We start from the raw sequence: 23,460 nt of genomic DNA, 5'->3' as shown, positions 1-23,460 counted from the left end.
CTAATTTTCATGATGATCTCTTTTGAAATAAATGTATTTGCAAATTACTATATCAATTAGGATTCCAACTTTTTGACAGTTCAGGCCATTCTGATTTGCTACATAGAACTATTAATTAATTAATATGCATCAGAGATCTCACAGAGTAGTGATAAAAAAGGATTCATAGATAACATTAATAATGACAATCAGAATCATACCACAAAGTGATTTCAGAAGCAATTTGTCCATTGACAACTGGAATTCTCATAATATGACCTTAATAACATGCCAGAAAACTAGATGATACTATAATCTCTATTGATAACTTTGGATGCCAGACCTCTCTTTAGCATCTTTTACATGAATGCCCTATACAGTGTTACTTCTCTTTGTTCCCAAATGAGCCAAAGTGGAGGTAAGTCTGACTGACAGAACTTTGGTTACATTCCTTTTTTTTGTATGTGAGAGATTTAGGATTAATTTATTATATTGTGTTCTTTATTGAAAAAACAAGCACGCTGATGTTCAATCATATTAAAATATTGTATTCATTACAAAAGAGGTTAGAAAACTGTGCATGCGGAAACATCCATTACATGTCACTATGATGTGGGTCCTTATAGTGGAATATTAAGTCCTCCTATGGAACTCTACTAGATTGAAGAATGCATCCTTTTGAAAATGGAGACTGTGTGGTGTGTGTGTATGTGTGGGTGTGCATGCTGCTGTTGCTGTGTGTAATTATGTAGGTGTATAATTGATACTACTTACCTTCAGGACTATTGGAAGAACAAGGTGTCCTGAAACAATTCTCCATATTTAGATGGTGGACATCACTGTGCTAATCCATACCAATTCTACCAGATTTGAAGAGTAGCAAAATTATGGTATGAAGGGATTGAATTGGGAAGGCAACTTGCAGGAGGGGGCACTCTGTGTTGGTTGGTCCTGCTGAGGTCAGGAAAAGGACATGATTTCAGAGAGTTCTCAGAAAAATTCATGGACAAAATGCAGTTGGCAACTGAGATATTGCTGAGAATGATAGTTTAACATCGAGGGTTCAATTTGTCTAGATTATAAAGGGAGTATTTCTTAATTAGCAATTACCTTTTTTTATTACCTATACTAAAAACTTTATGCTTTCTCCAAACCTCAGTAAAGTCTGAAGCACAGTCTTCCTTCATGCACTGTGGAGAACAGTGGGAGGCCACAGCCAAGGAGTGTCTGCCCTGCCCAACACTAATTTCTCTACTGACATCTTCTAAGATGGATCAGCATTCTATCAAGGGCACTCTGTCCAATAAATCGAGAAGATAAACAGCTACAGAATGAGTGAGCTGCTGTCCATGTCAAAATTGGGACACCAGTAAAAAAGAACAAAACAATACAGAGAAAGAAACAAAATGAAAAATGAAACTGCACAACTGACAGCTAGCCCTGACCCTATTTTGAATAAGCACATATTTTATATCCCTCAGCTGCAAAGAAAACTAATGCACTTCACTTACTTAGGTAAACAATAACATTAAGTGTTTTCACCACAAAAAAAGGATAACTATTTGGGGTTCTGTGTCAATTATTATTAGTTTTAGTCATCACATAATATATACTTTAAAGTATGTATATATTCTAAAACAATATTTTAGAATACTGTATTAGAATAGAGTATTAAACATGAGAACTGTATAACAAAAAAATAGAACAATTAAAACCAAAAAAAATGTTTTCAATATATATATAGTTGGTATCCAAGAAAAGAAACTTGAATAAATTTAACGACAAAATATAAACTTATTCTGAAGTGTTGATGCTCATGAATATATTACAAACTTTGCAGGTATCATAATTATGGAAGGAAATCAGAAGTTTTTTCCATTATAAGTAGACAGAATGCAATATAATAGACTCAATAATTCGTTTTCTTCCACCCAGTAATAAAATATGGACTCTTGATAACCTTCATTGTAAATTAAGTTTTTTTTTTCTTTTACTTGTCTAATTTTCCTATGGCAATCACTGTAGGAAAGTCATACAATCTCATCTATTGTTTTCCCATAATCGAATATAGGAAAGTAAGTATTTTAAAAAGGGATAGTAGCTGGGTGCAGTGGCACAGTCTTGTAATCCCAGTGACTTGAGAGGCTGAAGCAGGAGGATTGCAAGTAGGAAGCCCTCCTCTATTTCTTAGAAAGACACTGTTCAAAATAAAATAAGATGTGTTGGGGATATAGTTCAGTGGTAGAGCACCCCAGTGCTGGGGAAATAAAAAGAGCCAAGTGAAAGAAAAAGACCGATAAGAGGTTTATTTTGTGAAGGATACATTTACAATGATTTGCAATCTGGGGTAAATCATTATCCTAAAGTAGAACTGTGCTTTTCTATCAAACCCTAAATGCGTATTCAAATGACTTCCAAGAAACACAAAAGAACTTAATGAGTATTCTAAAGAAGCTGAACAGTGTCACAGAATGTGTTTAGCATCATGGTAAAAATGTAAGTCTATGGTACCATAAGCTGAATAATATGATACAAATCACTGTGTAAGTGCAATTGTTGAAGACACATCTGCATACATGTGGCTTTATGACCTCGACATGTCTGTCTGTGGTTTCCATAGCTCCATGTGACATTGACTTAAAATATGCACTATTTCCTATGTGTTAACACTGCATATGTGCATCATTGGAAAATAACATGTCATGAATACAATTTAGATCGAGGTTATGAGGAGGCAATTTACAACTAAACCCATCTAAACCAAAACAATCAATCACTATAGTTTGTATAAAAAAAGCAAGTATATCCAGGAGTTATACAAAATTTTTAAAAAAGAATTACTGGTTGGCCAATAATTCAACTTTATATAATGAAAATAATGCTTCCAATGTAAATAGAAAAGGTATCAATAGAAGTCTTCCAAGATTACATTTTCCAGAGGAAAGAGACATAATTCACAAAAATATTAGTTAGAAAGGAAAGGTTTCAGAGATGATATTTTCTCTGGACAACCTGAAAGATATGGGGCTTCTATTCCATTTAATCACTTAAAGAAAAATAAAATCCTCCAGAACTAATAGCTTGGAGATAATTCTAGTTGAAACAGGAGGCCAATATAAATCTGCCAAGATAGAACTAATATGTTGTCTCTTCACAGTGAAAGTTAAATTATGATCCAACAAGTTCTAGACATGCTGTAATTTGGAGATAGCCTTATCAAAAAAGACATAAAACTAAATTTTATAGTAATACATTGCTGTAGCAACTGTGATGTGAAATAAATAATGAGAAATTTAAAAAAGCAAGTTATACAAAACATGCAAAAGTACTGTATAACTCATAAGGCATTAAATTCACATAAATTTTTAAAACCTTTTTGAAATATAAATGCTTGCACTCTTCCTTTCAAAGTGTGAGATGCTTAAAGCTTAGAGGTACATATTAAAAATGCAAAATGAAGAAAAATTTATTGTTGTAAGATAAAAACTCCCATTCAGAAGTAAAACAAAGGTGGCCTTTATGTTCACATAAGTTATGAATCTGAAGATTAAATATAAATAATACCATTCAAGCACACTTAACTCTTAAAAAGTCAGATCTTACTATTTGCAATGACATGGATTAAATTAGAGGACTAAGTGAAATAAATCAGAAATAGAAAGACAAATAAAAATTTTAAGAAGTCAAATTTAAGAAGTAGAGAGAAGAACGGTGGTTAGCAAGTCTGCGGGACAATAAGTGAGAGGGCTGAGAGAATGGATAGGTATTGGTGAAAGGGTACAAAGTCTCTCTTAGATACAGGAATAGTGTTTGAGATCTATTGCACAGAATAGTGACCATAGCTAATAATGTGATATTTCATATTTCAAAATTGCTCAGACATTGTATTTCAAAAGTTCTACCACAAATAAATTTCTGATATATGAGGGGATACATATGTTAATTAGCTTAGTTGAAACATTCTATTTTATGTGAGTATATATCTATATAAAGGTACTTAAATACAAATGTACATACTCTACATTATCAATGAAATATTTTTTTTTAAATTAAAAATTATACCTTCTTAAAATAATACCCTTCTTTCCTGCCTATCTCCTAATCTTTCTTTTTTATTTCCCTCTCTTCCTCTGTATTTAAATCCTCACCAATCTTCCTTAAAATTCAGCATTTTCAATGTTAGAGTATGTAAACAAGTCAGGATGGCACCTGGCAAATGTTAGAGTCTGTAAACAAGTCTGGATGGAACCTGGCATTTCGCCAGAGGGAGTGGTTTGTGAAGTAACGCCAGGGAGCCATTAAGTGTGGAGATTCCTTATTGGTAGACTGCTGTATTGAGTTTATGTTAATTAGATAAGCTGTGTGGAATGTATAAATACCTCTGTTGTCCTACAATAAATGGCTCCCACTCCTGCTGTATCAATCTACACAAGTTGCTTGTCACCACCGGGTAATTTTGCTGCAGCCGGACTGTGGCATTTAAAAATATTTTTTATTTTATGCCACACTGCAATTCAGTAAGTAGTTTTCCTTTTACAAATTAATGAATATAAGATCTAATAATACTTGAGATTGTTACAAAATTTTGTGTCCAATAAATCTTCCTATATTTTTTTCTCAAAGTCACAAGAAATGGTCTTATTGGTCTTTATTGCCTAGAGTCACAATATTCTTGAGAGAAGTAGATAGTAGATTAAATACATGACAGAAGAGTGAGTTTATTAAGGAGTAAGTAGCAATGCAATTTCAGAGATGGAATCCAAAAAATATCCAAATATACATTGAGCATATTCAATAAAATCCAGAATTTAATCTAATTGATTTGACTCTTGGTTACTAGATTTCAGGTACACAAAGTAAAAGGAGTGGTAACATGTTTTGACATTATATTTTGACTTCCAGCCAATGAAAACAGAAATATCAGAAACTTAACCAAAATTTAAGTAGTTTTCATCTTAGATTCAAAAACATAATTAATGATTCATGAAAAAATACAATTTTAGATTAAGTGGGTGCTATCTACACTGTATCTAAACTTACAATTCAACTAACTTAAATTTAACCTTTGAAAATTAAGAAGAAAAATCTTGCTAAAGCTTAGGATGAGATCAAGGTCAACAAGAGAATGAAAGAGAGAGAATATAGAGATTGACTAATGTAGAAGGGATAAAATTTTTAATTTTATCACATGAAAGTGTTTATTTGCTGTTTCATTCATTTTAAATTTTTATTCTTATACACGTAAGATATTTTATGTCAAGTCTAACAAGACACTTTCATAAAAACCCACTATCCTTTATTCTTTATCATTCGAATCCCAAATTTCTTTGGGAAAGTGAAGAGTTCAAATGAATGGCTAACCCCTCAGAGTCCCATGAGTACAGTGCACATCCTACATACTGTAAGAGACAAGAGGTGATTCTGCTGGTGGGATTCCCAACAAGCTGATTAACATTGAAAGAGTCTGGTAGTGCCTACATTTTGCTCTTTTCTCCCCTTAATTTGCCTTCTTCTTTACTGTCTTTGCTCTTCTTGGCTCAGAGTGTGGATGAAATATTACAGGTCCCAGCCACTTTAAGAATACAAGGATGTGACTTCAATGTGAATCTAAATGGTCTGTCTTGGATAGTTCAACACCAGAGCACTGCCACTTTTATGTGAGATCGAGAAACTTCTATGGTAATTCAGTTCCCTGTAGCATAAATTTGAAATGAGCGTATTGGTGCCCTAAATATTCTAATTATATAGAAATTTATTCATGTTGGGAAAACACAATGTTTTTGATCATTTGTTTCTTATGAGCCACATTTGTCTGTATAGTCTAAGTCACATCCATGCTATCTGAATATGTGAATGTCTGTCCTTTAACAGTGTGTTAATACAGATTATACTAGTATTTATATGCTCTATCTGATCATAGGCTACACTACTTCCAGATTTTCCATTGCTTTACTTGAGCATAAATAGTAAAACAATAATTAAAACAAAGTTTTATGTAGATGAGGGCAACCATTTTAGTTAATTTTATCCTGGATGGCTGTGGCTAATATATAAAATACTTTAAAAAATTCTGATGAAAATCTTTGATTGAGAAATCCAGATTATCCAGAAAAAAAAACATGTAATAGGTTCAGAATTGACCAAATTATATTATTATATTGTGCACATGTATGAATATGTAACAATGAACCTCACTATTATGTGTAATTGTAATGTGCCAATAAAATTCCTTTTAAAAGTTTAATAGGTTTAAATACTTTCACCTCAATTTGCATTTAACTTTTTAATTTATTTTCCATAATCACACAATTTTAACATGAGAAAACATCATTACAAGGAGTGCATTTACATTGGTAATTACTTTGAAAAACATTGTTATGTCCACAGCTAATTTACTAATGGGAAAGTTTAATGTAAATAAAATTGATATATTTAAGCTGTAGTATATTAAGTTTAAAATTACTATAATCAAGTCTCCAAAAAGACATACATAGATTTGAAATTCATGAAAGTTTTGCAAGCTAGGTCAAGCAAAATTTCAAATCTCTTTACATTATCTTTGTAAATATTATCATGTGGATTTATTTTTTAGATCCATATGATACATGGATACTCTGTAATTCCAGCAAGGATTTCATTGATTTCCATTTTATCTAGAAGAGTCACATTAGAAAGAAATAAAGAAAACCAAAAACATTTATCTGTGTGTATGTGTGCACACATATATATGATGTCTTAAGTTTATTTTTATTGCCAGATATTACACTTATGATAGAAAAAAAAATCATGTTCTAAGGATTCCAAAGTAGAAATATGACATGTGAAATGTGCCTTTTTAGCAGAATGTGACATGGGCTATATATAGCATGACCATTTTGATAGAGTTTATACCGGTGCAAGCCTTTTCATCTTATTTATAAAACCAATTACATGCTGATTCAGAAATCACATTTCACAGTTTCCCTTGTCAGATTACCACATGACTAAGTCTGGAGATGATTCTTTTCTTTTTTTCCTAATCAAATGACTCACATTTCCCAAGGTCAGTTGAGTGTGAAACCGAGGTTCACGGTTCTGGCATTCATCTCCATGCTTCTGTCACAACTCCTCTCCCACTAGATAACCATGACCTCCATCCCTTTCCTCCGCTGATCCTACTTTTCTCTGCCCCAACCACCTGCATGCTTTGTAAAGATGATTGCCTCAAACTTTTAGGAATAATTTCAGAGTATAGGGCTTAATGAAAGGATTGCTTTGCAAATAACTTCTACAAACACTAGATCTGCATTATTGGGCTTTTCTTTAACAAAATAAAACATAGCATCAGAAGTCAAATTGCCAAGTTTCAAACTTTATTGGCTGCACAATCTTGCAAGTTCCTGAAATTTTATGTGTCACACAGTCATGAATTACATAGTTTATTTGAGGATAATAATAGCGCTTACCTTAAAAGGTTGCAAGATTTGAATCAAATATTGGATATAAGACTAAAACTAAGCAAGCATGGTGGTGCACACCTGCAATTTTAGCCCTTGAGAAAGCTGAGGCAGGAGGATTCCAAGTTTGAGATCAACATGGGCAAATTAGCAAAATCCTGTCTCAAAATTTAACAATAAATAAATAAAATAAAATGTTTAGGGATATAGATGACTGGTAAAATATTCTAAGTTCAATCCTCCTCAGTTGCCCTCCAATAATAAAGAAAGAAAGAAAGAAAGAAAGTCTAAAAAATTAAGAATCATGGTTCTCAAACATAAATCAGATCATTATTTTACCCATCAGAACATGGGTATTAATATATCATAACAAAAATTATGAGTTATAGATATTTTAGTAATATTAATGCCATTATTATTCTGAAATATACATTGTGAAAACTCAGTCAATACTTAAGTTGTGTTGAGGTCTACATTTTGTTTGAAGCCATGAAGTTACAAAATGAAACATGTATGGTGGCAAATGAAAGGAACTGGAGAACACTATGCTAAGTGAAACAAACCAGTCTCAGAGAGTCAGAATTAAAGTTTACTCTTGTCTGTTGAAGCTAGAGAAAAAGGGAATTAGAAAGGGGATGGGGTGGTCTTAAGAACATACATGGAAAAATAGCAAGGGGATCAAGGGGGATGTTGGAGAAAAGGGGAAAAATACTGAAAATTAATTTGATGAAATTATGCCACTTGCATGTATGAATATAGTACAATTAGTTGCACTTAATTATAATGTACCCATTAAATAAATAAATAGAAAGGAAGGAAGGTAGAATAGAGAGAGAAAGTAGGCCAGGGAAGGGAGGTGAAGAGAAAAGGGAAAGTACTGAGTTAATGAAATGGAGAAATTTATTTTATGTGCATTTATGAATATGACACAATACACACCTCTATACTCTATAATTATAAGAATGTAATAAAAATTAAAATAAATGCATGAATAAAGAGCCATATATTATTAAAGAGAAGTTAAAGGACTGAGGAAGAGCAACATTTCATAATTTTACCCTCCTGGGTATCAATACCAGTTCTTTTCTGGGTCCTATTGACTGTAGATTTATTACTTTGTTACTGAGATCTTCTATGAACTGAGGAAAATATCACTTTCTGTGTTGTGACTCATGATAAGTGTTCCACAAGCAACAGTCTTATAATTATTTTATCATCGTATTTTGTTATTTTCTTGCATACTGGCCTCTTGTACCTTTTATATTCTCTGTAGAACCACAAGACACTTGATGAGTAATCTTTAGACAGTTTACCGGACTTCTCAAGGATAACATTGTTACAAACCTTTCTAATTGTCTGTTTTTAAAATGCTTTTATTTAGCTGGGTAGCCCACACCTGCAATCCCATTGGTTCATGAGGCTGAGGTAGGAGGATCATGAGTTCAAAGTCATCCTCAGCAAAAAGCTAAGGCACTAAGCAACTCAGTGAGAACCTGTCTCTAACTAAAGTACAAAATAGGGCTGGGAATGTGGCTCAGTGGCCAATCCCTAGTTCAATCCCTAGTAGCCCTTCCCAGAATGAAAATGCTTTCATTTTATTTTATAACATGAAAACTATAAGATTAAATTCTTCCCAAGGCATTTTAAGATAAAATCTCCTGTTATTGCAGAAATATTCAGAGATAAATGATTAGATTATGACTTGTAACTGAACTAGTTCATCCTAGTTTCAACGGGCTGCCTGGGTGTTAACTATAGCCAGGTGCTGATGCTGCTGGAGGGGGTGGGTCACCTGGCCGTGCCCTGGACAGGTGTGTCTTGTCTGTGTCTCTCCCCCACCTCTGCTTCCTGACACCTCATGGGTTGAGCACCTTTCCTCCTCTGGGACCTCTCCCCATGAGGTGCTGCCTCACCTTGGGCCCAGAGCTATGAAGTTGGCCATCGATGGACTGAGTCCTGTGAAACTGTGAGTCCCAAATAAACTTCTCTGAGTGGTTCTGCTGTGTATTTTGGTCACAGTGATGAAAAGCTGACTAAACCAGAAGATATTTTTACTTCAGTAAAACGAGAATATAAATATATTCTTCACATGGGAGAAAGATTAAAATGTAATATATACATATGAATTATGTGACAGACATTCTCAAGTAATCATCTCATCTTAACTCTGAGACAAATATTTACAAAGATTTTAGAAATTTGGAAAGAGTGCGATGAAATTTTTTTTTCAATCACATTAAGTACTTATCAAATATATTTTTTATTAGAAATGATTTTTATTAGTTTAATATATAATGTTGCATTGTGACTAGCTGTACACTATGTAAAAGAATTGCAAGTAAGATACCTAGGGGAATTATTCCCTTTAAAAAGTGACCTGATTAGGGAACTCAAGGAATATAAGTATAAAAGAAAATGTAGATGTTACTCAGGTCATAAGGTAGGGAAGCTAAGGAAGGTACATTTCTGTCACCAAGGCATGTGAGCATTTGTTGACAGGAGACATAGAAGCAGGAGCATATGAGTGACTTTCAGGAAAAAACAGGTATAAAGCTTAAAGACTTGGGTTTTTCAATCTTTTCCTTAAACACCAGTAACTCATCAACTTATTCTTTAGTGTTTCCAAAAGTGTGGTGAAAGTGCCCTATTCAATAAAAAAAAAAAATCTTTGATCATTAGAAGGCCAGCTACTTTAATTTCAGTTGCTTTTTTCTCATCACATATGAATAGAATAATTCTTCTAAAGACTACATGGTATATAAACTAGTAATATTAAAGAAAAAAACAGTGATACTTGTTAAAGCATAAGGCTGACTTTTTTCAGGCCTATTGCAATGCATATAGGAACTACAGTAATGGGGTTTTGCAGTGGGAGAAATTAGGTTCAATGCCAAACACAGCCTAGACTAGTGAGAACTTATAGCTAAAGAGCAGAGTGGGGTCAGTGGATGGAAAATCACTGGTGAATTACAGGGATACTTCAGCGACGAGGAAAATTTTGGTTAACAGAAATTCTGCCCTAACAGGATTCTTGCTTATAGACAGGCCAGGGTGATAAAATATCACTGGAGGGATGGCGAAAGATAAGGAACCTGAACAGATGCTGCAACCTGGATGATGGAGGTATGGCTTCTTCCAAAACTGACTTCACGAGGTTTTCTGCTAATGCTCGGTTTTACAAAGAAGTCAACAAACAGGCTTAGAAGAAGTTTCAGGAGACTAACTAAAGTTTTATCAAGCAAAGAATATTTGTCAGTATGAATATGATCTAAATTTATGCACACCATATGCTTTGGACCTGCTTTATGGTAAAAGCTGAAAATTATTGCAGCCTAGTGGTGATTTGTGATCAGAAGACTCTTCAAAGGGCACAGGCTCAGCTAGTTTAAAGAAAAGGATGAATCTGCTGAGGACCAGTCAGGAATGACTTTAGTCACCTGCAAACACAGGAAGAAAAATGACTGCCATCCCAAGACATTGCAAAAGAGATAATATATTTCTTTTCGGCTTTCTCAACAAGGCTGGCACTTTTGTGCCTCAATCCTGCCACCTTCTGGTCTCACATAGAACTGCAAAGAGATGACAAAATAGATTTTAATGTGAATTTTATAGGAAACTCATAAAATTAAGATCCAAAATACTATAAATAAAGTAGCCTATATTTTGTCAATGTAGTGTTTTTTCTTATAAAATTATAAAAATATATTCGATGAAGGTAAAGAAGGAAAGTTAGCAAATGGTTTTAAGCCATTGGTTTCCCTTTAATCTGTAGCTTCTTTGAGGATTTGATATTTAAGTAAAAGATTACTTACTAGGAACTGAGGAAAGTGTGCACAGTAATGAGATATTTTCATAGGAACCGCAAATACTTCAAGTAATGAATTCAAGTATGACTTTAATATTCTTTTCTTTTTCTTTTTCTTTTCTTTTTAGAAATATATCTGCCTGATTTTTCTAGAATTTTTGGCTTCCCATGCCTTGTATGCAAATGTGTGGCAAGAAATCTTAGTCACAGCAGAATCACATGAGGAGATGCTATTGTATTTTTGCTATACAATGATCATACAGAAGACGAGCTAAATCTGTACTGAGAGAAATTATAGGGAGAATATAATTATGGTTTGCAAGGAAACCTATATGATTATAATTTGGGGAATTTAAAGAAGTTGTTTTTCACATTTGGAGACAAAATCTTTTTCTCATGAAAACTGATTCTTTTTCTTTTCTAGGCGTGTAAAGACAATTATATACTCAGAAACATAATTTGTACAATACTGATTAAAGGCAAAAGGCACTTTAAGACCACTTATTAGTCATGCCTTTTTGCATTTTATCAAGAGAATGTCTTGGAATAAACCAAAAAATGCAAGTAAAAAATTCAAGGACTTTAATTTTTTTAGTATAGAGTTTGCCTTATTTTTAGGTCTTTTATGCCAAATTAAATTATTTATGTTCATTATATTTACATCAAAAATACATAGTTTGCCATGTTTTCTTCAGATTGATTTAAAGAAAGCAGAAACTCAGTATTTTGTAGGAGTTTGTTCAGCAATGTAATCCCAGGAACTAGGGGAGGACATGGGGAGGAATTTTTTTTCTCCATTAGCAATGGAAAGTCAACACACTGCTTTTTGGAGCCCAGGTGATCCTCTCTTAAGTGACCAAAGGGAAGATTGTAAGATTATCCTCTAACAGTCAATGAAACTCTCAGAAAACTCTGCTGGGGAAGACCTAATTCATCAGTTCCAATCTCAAAATCATGAATATCTCCCAGGGATATTACATTTCATGCACTTTGGAGCTGTAGATGCACAAGCATCTCAAACCATTGTGTAAGAGGCAACTGGTATAGGCATGAGGTGAGGTATCTTCAAGTTACACCTGCCTGAAAAGGTGAGAGCATACATTAAGTTGGTCGATTAGTAGCCTCTGAACTAAGACAAGGAAGGGTAAGTCCAAGAGTTTCCAAAGACATTGTAAGAAATGTCTAAAAATCCATCAATATTCAGTTCTCACCAATTTAAAATGCATACATTCGTCATAAAATTTTAAAAAGGCAGTTTAAATTTTCAGTTACTCATTCAGTAGAAGGTGAAGTTCCTAAACAAATCAATAACCAAGAGCCCAGAGTTTTGCTGTTCGTGCATTTGTTAATTTTTTTTAACTTTAGTTATTTTCAAAAATGAACATTTATATTGAGAACAAAAAAGAAAAACTTACTCTTCTCCTAAATAAATCTATTAAAATACTAAGTTGAAAAATTATAAATGCATATTGTTTCACTGTCAAAGCATATTGCTGAGTTTATTTTTTTCTATTTTAAGGTATATTTTTGTTTATTTGTTCCTATGATGGCAGTGTAAATACAGAATTTTGGGTAATGAAAATACCACTCATGTCATTTCTATATGTTTGCTACTGATTTTGTTCTGGCTTGCTTCAGTTTTGTGTGCTCAGAGTCAAGGGAATGTGATTCTGAAAACCCCAACACGGCTACTACTGGTGATGATTGTTAATCCACTATTAATGGAGGTGATTACAGAAGCATTATGTGTCTCTCCATGTTCGTATCAAGGCAATAAGAATTTTATGTCAAAGGAACTAGTGTCATGGCAAGTGATTCATTCTTTTATTGCTGTTCAAAATATTGGCCTTTTTCTCTTTTGGTATATAAAATATTGAATCAACAATGTGTCATGACATCATCATGCATTTGTCTCTAGAAGTCAGAGTGCTCTCTCAATTTTTGGAAATATTTTGTTGCATTAATTGTAAAAAATACATTGCTTTTTTCTTTCAATTACCATTCAATTATTTCGGCTTTTTATTTGCAAAGTTCTACACCTAGACTCAAACACAATTCATAAAAGCCAGGAAAGAGTATGATTTCAGCAGATACATGCTAAGTTATCACATAACAAACAGTGTTCCTCACAAATTTAGCACCGAAGTAAGAAGTATCACAATGTATTATCTAAGTCACTAAATAAATAACAGTCCATTAGATATTAAAAAGGAATAAAGGAAGGAAGGGAGGGGAAGCAGAAGAGGAGAAGACCTTTCTTATAACAGAATTGAGAACTTTATATAAATGTGTATCTATTTATATGAGAAAGTCTGCAAATGTAGGCTAAAGTTACACTGATGAAAAAGTTAACATCAGGGTTAAACTGATGAAAAAAGACATTTTTATAATTGCAAGTTAGATACCTACATTATCTAATGCTTATCTGCAATATTGATTAATTAATTGTAATTATTAATTAATGGAGGAGAAAAATTTAGGCAACTGCTTAATCAAGTTATCTAAGTAAATCTTACCAATACAAGGGGAAAAGGACACATGTTTTCAAAGGTGATGTACTGTGAAAGTCACCTTCAGCTGTGAAGGTGTGGTATGCCTGACAGCATAATATGAACCCAGCATTCAGAAATATCAGACAAGTTCTCTTTAGAGAGACTGTGCAAAATGACTGCTTAGACTTTTTGTGTCATGGTTAAAAAATAGAAACAACTGTGGAAAGGCTGAGGGGGGTAAAACTAAATGCCCTGCATGATTCTATATGCTATTCCAGAAGAGAAAAAACTAATGCAAAATGTAAAGGAGATTATTTGGACAACTGACATTTAAATGTAAACTACATACTATATGATTTTTTAATGTTTTATTTTCCAACATTTTAAGCAACTGTGAACATGTAAGAGAATTTTCTTTTTCCTTGCACATACAAACAAAAGTATTTAGGTGTAAAGGGCATCAGAACATCCAAGTTGCTTTTCAATGATTCTGACAAAGGATATGTGCATATTTGTAAGCTTATAGTGAGAATGAGACAAGATTTTCAATTATAAAACTGGACAAAATTTATATGGAAATTCATGTTACTATTCCTGCAATTTCCATGTAAGTTTAAAGTTAAATTTTAAAAAAAGTCCCTTTCTATATGCCATTTCATTCTGGTCTAGTCTCTTCACATTTTATAATTCTTTTTTTCTTTCTTGTCCCTTAAAATAGTCCCAGGGTCTTTTCAAATATATCTCCAGAAATCTGGTCCCATACACCCTGCTCAAAAACATGTAATCATATACAAATATCTTACATTTTATAAGCAAAATGTAATTGATGAAGTAAAAAAGGTCATGGATAATGGATAATGAACAGGTGCCTTATGTATGCCCTAACTTGAAGAATCATATTAAAATAGTAAAGATTTTTTGTAGAATAGTAATAAAAATTCACAGCCTAAAGATAACACTCAGTAGTATTAGGCCATCCATATGTATTCTGGAGGAAAATGTAAATAAGCAAATGCGTATTAGACAAAAAGATCTCTCTCCTAAATTAATAAAAAGCAGTCATTTTTTTATCAACTTTGGTTTCCCCCATGAGGGGAAATTAGTTGGGCTTAACATTTCTAATTACAGGACAACATTCTCAATTATTTAGTTTTACTATGTCTGGATTGTACCCCAAATTCATAGGTACATAAGTTACATTTAGAGAAAAGAGATGCTAGAAACCTATGTTGTCAGCCACTGGAATGCATCTTCATAACTTGTATAAAATATGTATATCATAATAGTTCCACATAGAGTGACATCATAATTATCAGAGAAATAGAGTGAATGGCTCATTTTCATCTTGCTGTTGCTTTGTTAAAGTGAATACTTTAAACCAAAACTCATCTTCAAGCGATTTGCTTGTTTCAGTATATTTAGACTTGAAATATGCTGGGCAACCCTTATTAACACTTCACAAATAATAACTTCTTCACCATTGGACTCATTTTCTTCGTTTTCATAATTTGGAAATGGAAGCCCAGTGACCACAAGTTAATTTCCTAAGATACACAGAGATTTTGCTTTTCATATCTATTGTACCTATACAAAGATTAATCTGACACGATTATTCTTTTGTTTCTGTTTTCTGGAAAGATGTAATATATATTCAGTTGGATAGTGTAATTTTAAATGATATAGAGATAATTTTAACCAGACTTTAGTCTTCATAATACTCATAAGTTTTTGCTTGTTGTTTGTTCATTGGTTTGTTATTGGTTAATATGATTTCTGAAGAGCTCTGCAGATCTCCAAAAAATGTCACCTATTTCCCTCTTTGTAGGGACATAGTAAAGTTTACAATAATGACTAATAAGTCACTTGTAAATATCTGTGCTCTGTGATGAGTATGAATCACTCTACAATCAGAAACAAAAAACATTCTTTTTAGGAAACTGTTAAATTGACTCCAGTTATCACACTGAAAACTGGAAATAGTATATTCACGAAGTTTAGAGAGTACAGTTATCACTGAGATTTAAGCTCACTTGTTAAGATAATCAAGGAACAATTTTGCTCTTTAAGTAATTTAATCAATACCGAATTATATAAAACAATTGATACAAAATCATAGCACTATCATAGCTAGCAGAATTTGGATTTTAATAGTAAATGACAATTCATATATTTTTGTGCAAATGATATGTTTCACATAAATGCAGAATAAGATGTGTGAACTCATAATTGGAACAACTAATTTCTCTGGATTCAGCAGCTCAATGTCCATCATAAATCAATAGCAAGGAATACCCTATCTGGCAAGAAAAAATATGCAAACATTTTATTAAATCTTTATGCAGTAATTCAATTGTAAATCATGTCCATTTTCTTTTCAGTACATTAAATGCAATTAACATTGTTGTCAATCTCTGCCCCAACAAATAAAAGCCAACTGAGAATATTGAAGTTAGCTCACTCCAGCAATGCCGCCAGGATCATCCCCTAATTTATATCTTTGACCATTTATTCTCATTTCCCAAAGGCTCTAAATACTGCAGCTTGTGACATATAGCTCTGACCTTTTTACCTGATTTGGACAAGAGCTCAAACTCTTCAATAGTTCTAAACCTAATTCTGGATTTTTTTCTACTTTTCAATCCATATTCCTTGCTTTAAAATATAAGCTCCTTTGGCTCTTATAAAACATAATTTACTTCCAACAATCCTCTGTAAGATTATCTGATAAATATTGGGAAACTCAAAACCAGTTAATTTCATTTTAGCCTTATTCATGCCCCTAATCTGATTGCTCAATCAAAATTCAGGGATAACTCTTTGCAGTGGCCTATCTTTGGTATTTTCATTTAGCATTTTAATCACCTCATTTAGGTCTTAGCAGTCTTAAGCTGTTTCCTTGCTATAAAAACTTCTTCTTTCCATCTCATCTAAAGGAACTTTTGTTCACCATTGTGTATTGCTTGGAAATACCCCTTACTAAAGTTGAAGAAAGTCTTGTACAATATCTTTTTGCACTTTTATTAAGAATTGTCTGAATGTCAAATTGTTCTGCACCAATAGTTAAATACAGAACAACCAAAATTATCCAGATAATTTCATACATATTTGTGACATTTGGAAATTAAAACTTAAAATCCAAAAATTTCTGATGACAAAAATAAAAATTGTATTAGTTAAAATGTATACGATTTTTTTTTAAAAAATGAGAATATATTTTTTAACACATGAAGTAGAAGAATTTTTTAAATGAAGTTAAAAAATTAAATTTGTAACACCACCAAAACAAATAAACAAAATCTACTGAGGCATAAACTCAACAATGGCTAAGACTTGAAATCAAATTATAAAGTACTTCAAAATAAGTTAAACAATATCAAAATAAATAGAAAAACATGGTGTGATCATGTATTAGAAGGCTTCACATTGTTGAGGTAATAAACTTCTTGAAATTAATCAGCAAATCTAATGAAATAAGCTATCAAAATACCATAGGGTTTCTCTGCAGAAGTTAAAAAATTGATTCTAAGAATCATATGGGAATTTGAGGGATCATAAATAGACATAACAATCCAGAAAATATTAATGAATTCAGAGGACTTACAATCTGGTGTTAAAATCAATTAAAAATCCATAATAATCAAGAAGGTGTAACAATAGCATTAACAATAAATACACGAATCAGTATAATAACGCTCAAATTACACAAATCTGTACTTTAACACTCAACTGCTTTTTTAAAAGGAGTCAAGAAAATTGAGGGGGTGGTAAGTATAGATAGTCTTTTTAACAAATGCTGAAGGTACAGCTAAATGCCCATGTGCAGCAGATTAAAGATAGGTTGTATCTTACACTAAACAAAAACTATCTCAAAGCTGATAATATAGAGACATGTAAAATATAACATTATTAATGAAAAATAAATACATGTACATTTATGGTCCTGGATTAGGCAATGTTTTCCATAATAGGACATCAAAAGTTCTAAAGAATACGTGTGTGTGTGTGTGTGTGTGTATTTGTGATTTCATCAAAATATAGTACTTATATTGCTTCCATGCACATTATCAATAAAGTGAATATATAACTAAACACCTAAGAAGATACTTGCAAATCACATACTGAGTAAAGGTTTGGATTTGAGAATATATAAAGACTAATTAGAGCGCCACAATTAAAAGACTAATAATCTGATTGAATTGGGCAAAGCATTTGAATAGGAATTTCTCCAAATCAGATGTACAAATGAGTAAGGAGCATATTATAAGAGTCGAAGACATCACTAGTCATTAAGGAGACAGAAGTTAAAATGCAATAAGATTGCATTTAAAATCCACTAGAATGACTAAAATAAAAATGGCATCAAGGACCAGTGACAATGAGGAGAAACTCACACTTTCATGTTGCTGGTTACACTATAAAATGGTGCAGCTAACTGGAAAACCATTTAGCAGCTCATCAAGAAATAACATATAGACTTTATATCACCTAAATGTTCTTTTAATAGTTATATAACTGGAATAATTGAAAATATTTGTCCAGTAAATAACTGTACAAGAACATTTATAGTAACATCCATTCTAGCTAAGAAAGGGAATTACTCATATGTCCATTAACTAATGAGTGGGTAAGCAAAGTTGTGTATATTCACACAAACTAGTAATATTTAACCAAAAATAAATAAAGTATAAATATATGCTGGACATGGGCAATATTTGACAATATTGTGCTAACTGCAAGAAGTCAGTCACAAAATATGACTCATTCTTTGGTTCCCTTTATATGAAATGTTCAAAACAAGAACATTTTTAGGCTGGAGGGTGTGTTAGTGGTTGGCAGAGGCTGGGAGGAATAAAGGAGACAGGGAGAACATGCCAATGGGCACAGTTTTCTTATGGTTATGATCAACATGTTCCAAAATTATGTATCTTGATGATGACTGCAAACTCTATAAATATACTAAAAGTATATTAACTGCCATGCTGCACATAAGTAAATGCATTTTACCTCAATGTTGGTATTTCCCAGTAAAATATTTTTTGGAAGTAGGGCAGACAGGATAGGCTTTGCCACCAAACAAAAAGAGACACTAAGGACATAGGGAACATCAGGAGATGCCCTTTTGTAGCTTTATGCATGTTGTCTCAGCTTAATTACAGAATCCTGTTTCATTTTCAAAAAATGTACTGGGTTAAGTGACACATGATGTGATCATCAGAAAAATGAATTATATCCTTTTCTAGGTCAGGAAAAGTACAGAAGGAAGTTGAGGGTAATAGGAGATATCCTTCAACTGTTAAGTTTAAACAATCTATTAGATATCTTTGGGGAGATATCAGATAAAGTATTATACACACATGTTTGATAATCCAGCAGAGACAATTTGAACCTTGGCTGTTTTTTTCTAGAATCATATTTGGTGAATATAAGGTCAAGGAAAACATGAACTAAAGTATTAAGCTCTTGATTAACAAAACACTGAAGTCGATAGAAATAGTGGTCACGATTATGAATGCAGGATTAACTCAAATGATGAAATTACATTTTAAACCTCATAATTAATATTATAAAATGAAGTCCTAACACTGAGTCCTTCACAACCATGCTGATGAAGAGCATGGTGCATTCTTTCAGCGGGTCTGTTTGTACACAGCATGATTCCTTCCTCTTGTAATCATCCCAGTCACATAGAGAATGGATGCCTTGGAATTGCCTTTCCCTGAAGCTTTGAAAGCAGCATCCAAGTTTATGTTCTGCTAAAGACAAACATGTGCTTGAGATTTGAAAAAAATCAGGAGTCATTCATTTTCTTCCTTCAGTTGAGGCCAGCAGAGTAGTGAGTTTCGGTATATGTGTCGTTTTACAGCAGTCCCCAGACATTATCCTGCAAATCACTCCTCTCCTTCCTCAGCTACTTGTATCCATGAGCAGCTAAATAGAATATTGAACAAACTAACTTTAACTGAATTTCAAAGAAAAATTCTCTGGAGCAGTGTAGCATTTATTTTTGAAATAGTATTTTGCTGTACTAGTAGTATACATCATAATATATGTATCTTCATTAGCCTTAATAGTTCCAAGTTATTCCTTTATATTTTATGTAATGATAATTAACAAATAAATAATAATTAACAATTTAGTAATTCACTTATTTATTTTGTAAGATTAGAAAAAAATGATATAATCAAACTGGAAACATTAATCTATAAAAATAAGAAAGCTTAGGGGATACTATTATGATATTTTTAATTTTTATATAGCATAACGATGCCTTAACATGTTATATGATTCACTTTAAAACCTACACAGCAATCTCAGGTCTTCTGCTTAAATCAAATCCCTACATATATGACTAAAGTGTTCAATTCTTTTCTACAACTGTAGTGACCAAAAAAAAAAAAAAAAAAAAAAACAATTCTGATACTCTTCTTTGTTTTTTCACTTCTTTTCTCTGATTTTACTACAGCATTTTTTTTTACAAGTCTCAGCATGCAAACAGATAAGTATATGAGAATTCTATAAAGCTTTTTTCAGAACTGTAATTCAAAATGGTTTAATAATACTTGATATAAAGACATGCGTCATTCTGCACTTGCGATTACAATGATGAAAACAACGAAAGGCAAGATGGAATTTAGAGTGAGCAGGTCAGAGTTCTGATGCGCACTATTTGTAGGAAACAGATTCAAACTAAATTTGTGGATTTGAATTGAGAATGTAATTTTATGAAGTAGGAAAATAATTATTATAGTTCTCCAAAGTATTTATTTTTTGATGTTTTTCCTAAAATTGATTATTAATATAGAAACATATCAGACATTAAATACAATGTCTTTTAAAATGTTTAGAAATCGACCACTAAAATTCTTCTTCATAAATCATTCAATGTGATAGACAAGAGAAAGATAGAGGTTTTCAGAGATAAATTAAAATATCTTTTTTAACAATTCAAAATCTAAAGGATGAGATCATCCTTTAACCAGCACAGAATTTTGGAGATAATGTTTATTAAATATTACATTGTCCTTAGACAATTGGTCACCTAACATCACCAAAGGACTTTTTAAAAAAAATAACAAGATTGAATTTATTGCTTACATTTATTGGGGAAACATCACTTCTCAAAGCTCTGCCTGAGAAAGCAAAATGAGTTCTCAATCCATTGAGATTTGAAAATCCAGTTAAAGATAGGTCTTTGATGAGAAAATTTGATTGGGTTTGATTGAGTTTAGGTGGAAGTAATACAGTGCTACTAATCTAGGATTGGTAGGAGTACAAGAGGGTTTTGAGAGGAGAGATTCAAAGAATCTTAGCCCATAAGTGTTGATTCTTTCTATTGAAGAGGCATAGATGGATCTCTCAGGAATCTTTTATAAGTTATAGTGAAACCATCTTTTCCGGGATAGAATAGTTCAGAAAAAAATAAAAATAATTCTAACGAACATCATAGAATAGCAAAACCATGCTAATGCAGACAGTAAGATGTGGTTTATGTCAGCAGTCTCAGGCTGGCTCAGGAGGGAGACAGTTTGGCTCCTCAAATGACATCATTTAAAAAGTGTACACATAATAGTATAAATGCACTATTTAAAAATAATCTGAAAAGTAGACTTTTAATAGGATATGGTAAAAAATCAATTATATGAATTTAACTACACTATCCAACTAACAGCTAAGCATGTTTTCTACCTGTTGAAATACACACAGTTCATTTAAAGATCACCACGTTCCCCTCCAAATTAGAGACACCAGCAGAAGTTCAGTGCTTTCTTCAAATTTATACAACTAGAGTGAAAACAAGACACGTTGCTAATATTTTCTAATATATTATGGATTCTGGTCAGTTTCCAATGAAGAAAAATAAGAAGATGGGAACAAAGACAGTTAAAATTTTTTAATTTACCAGTCCAGAAGTATATATGTGTACTAAATTTTTATTTTTAAATTTTATATTTTACATTTTATATTTTTATTTTTAATTTTTTTCTTCATTTACAACATACATGTGTATAACATAGGACACATTTATATTATGTATGCATATATATGTGTGTGTGTATATATATGAAATTATTTAGGAAAGCCAACCAGAGTAATTATAATTACAATAATAATTAAATCAGTTTTCTATATTTACACCACACATTCCCTCAAACCCAATCGATGTAAACACTACTAACATTTCTCTTCACAGATTCCTAGATCATGTATGAGGTTGTACAATGTCTCCCAAGCTGCAAGTACACATGGGTGTTGGCAGAATTCATTTCTTTACAGCTGCAGAAATCAGGGAGAAGTTTTTTTTATGTTGTTGTTGTTCAAGATCAGTGGTAAAAGAATATCCTATTTCCAGACCCTCATTTGAAGGGCTAACTTGATTATGTCCAGCCTAACAAAGATAATTTACTCTCTATTAGTTTAAAGTCAATTCATTAAGGGACTATATTACATTTGCAATATCCGTTTATCTTTTCCATACAACAAAGCATAATCACAGCAGTGATGTCCCACAACCTTTACTGAATTCTGTTGGCTAGAAATAGTTTATAGATTCTATGCATTCAAGAGGATTTTTTGAGTCATTTTGAAATTTTGCCTAGGATTGTTACTGATTTCAAAATATGTATAAGAAAAGTACAATTTATTTAATATCAGCTATTATTCATGGTTCTTACAGAATCTTTTTAAAATAAACATTTAATGTTCTCTTTTATATCAAAGAACTACTTCTAGGTCATAACTTCAGGTTTGTGATTTCTGATTAGTTTCATGGCCTGAATTCTCTAGATATTTTTGGCTATTACAAGGAATCAGACCCCCTATCGTGAACTATTTCAAGAACACATGGATCTGTATATAATATAGATTGCATTCGTGCCACTCAAGAGTCGCTCCTGCTACTGGAAAGAAAACTTACCAGTCATAATTAGAAAATGTGAAAGTGCACAATTTCTTACTCTTGATGTATAAGGCTACTAGGAATATTTTTGCACATGTGTCTAGACACATGCAAGTAATTTTAGATGATGTCAGGGATTGCAGTATCTGAATATCAGATCACACATATTTTAACTTCTTTAAATACATATGCAAACATTATTCCAAAGCTGGTAATGCAATGTACACACCAGTCAGTGATGTCTAATGTTTCTCATTGTCCTAGTTATTCCCACAAACCTTGGGTTTGAAGATTTTTTTTTTCTAATCAATTTTATCATGTGAATGTTTAATGGCATGTCATTGGTTGTTAGATTTCTACTTTCCTTATTACTAGTGGGGTTAAGCATTATTTTCTGTTTAATTATCATTTTACTTCCATATTTGAGAAGTGTCTATTTGTCTTTTGCCATTTCTCTGCAGATCTTTATTTTTTTGTATGTATTGAGTGGTGGGAGATTTTTTTGTATCAAAATTTAACTTTTTATAGGTATTATAGGCATCATAATGAGGCATATTTTTTTTCCTTTATTCATTTTTAAAAATTTGTTCAAATTAGTTATACAAGACAGTAGAATGCATTTTGACTCATTGCACACAAATGGAGCATCACTTCTTCCTCTGGCTGAACATGGCATAAAGTCACACCAGCAGTATAATCATACATGTATAAAATGTACTATGCATATCATTCCACCATCCTTCCCATCTCCACACCCCCACCCCTCCCCTCATTCCCAACTGCACAATCAAATGTTCCTTCATCCTTCCCCACCACCCCATATTATGGATTACCATCCACTTCTCAGAGAAA

This window comes from Marmota flaviventris, chromosome 4 (genome assembly GCF_047511675.1).
Source record: "Marmota flaviventris isolate mMarFla1 chromosome 4, mMarFla1.hap1, whole genome shotgun sequence".
In the NCBI taxonomy this organism is placed as follows: domain Eukaryota; kingdom Metazoa; phylum Chordata; class Mammalia; order Rodentia; family Sciuridae; genus Marmota; species Marmota flaviventris.
This window is presented reverse-complemented; position numbering follows the sequence as displayed.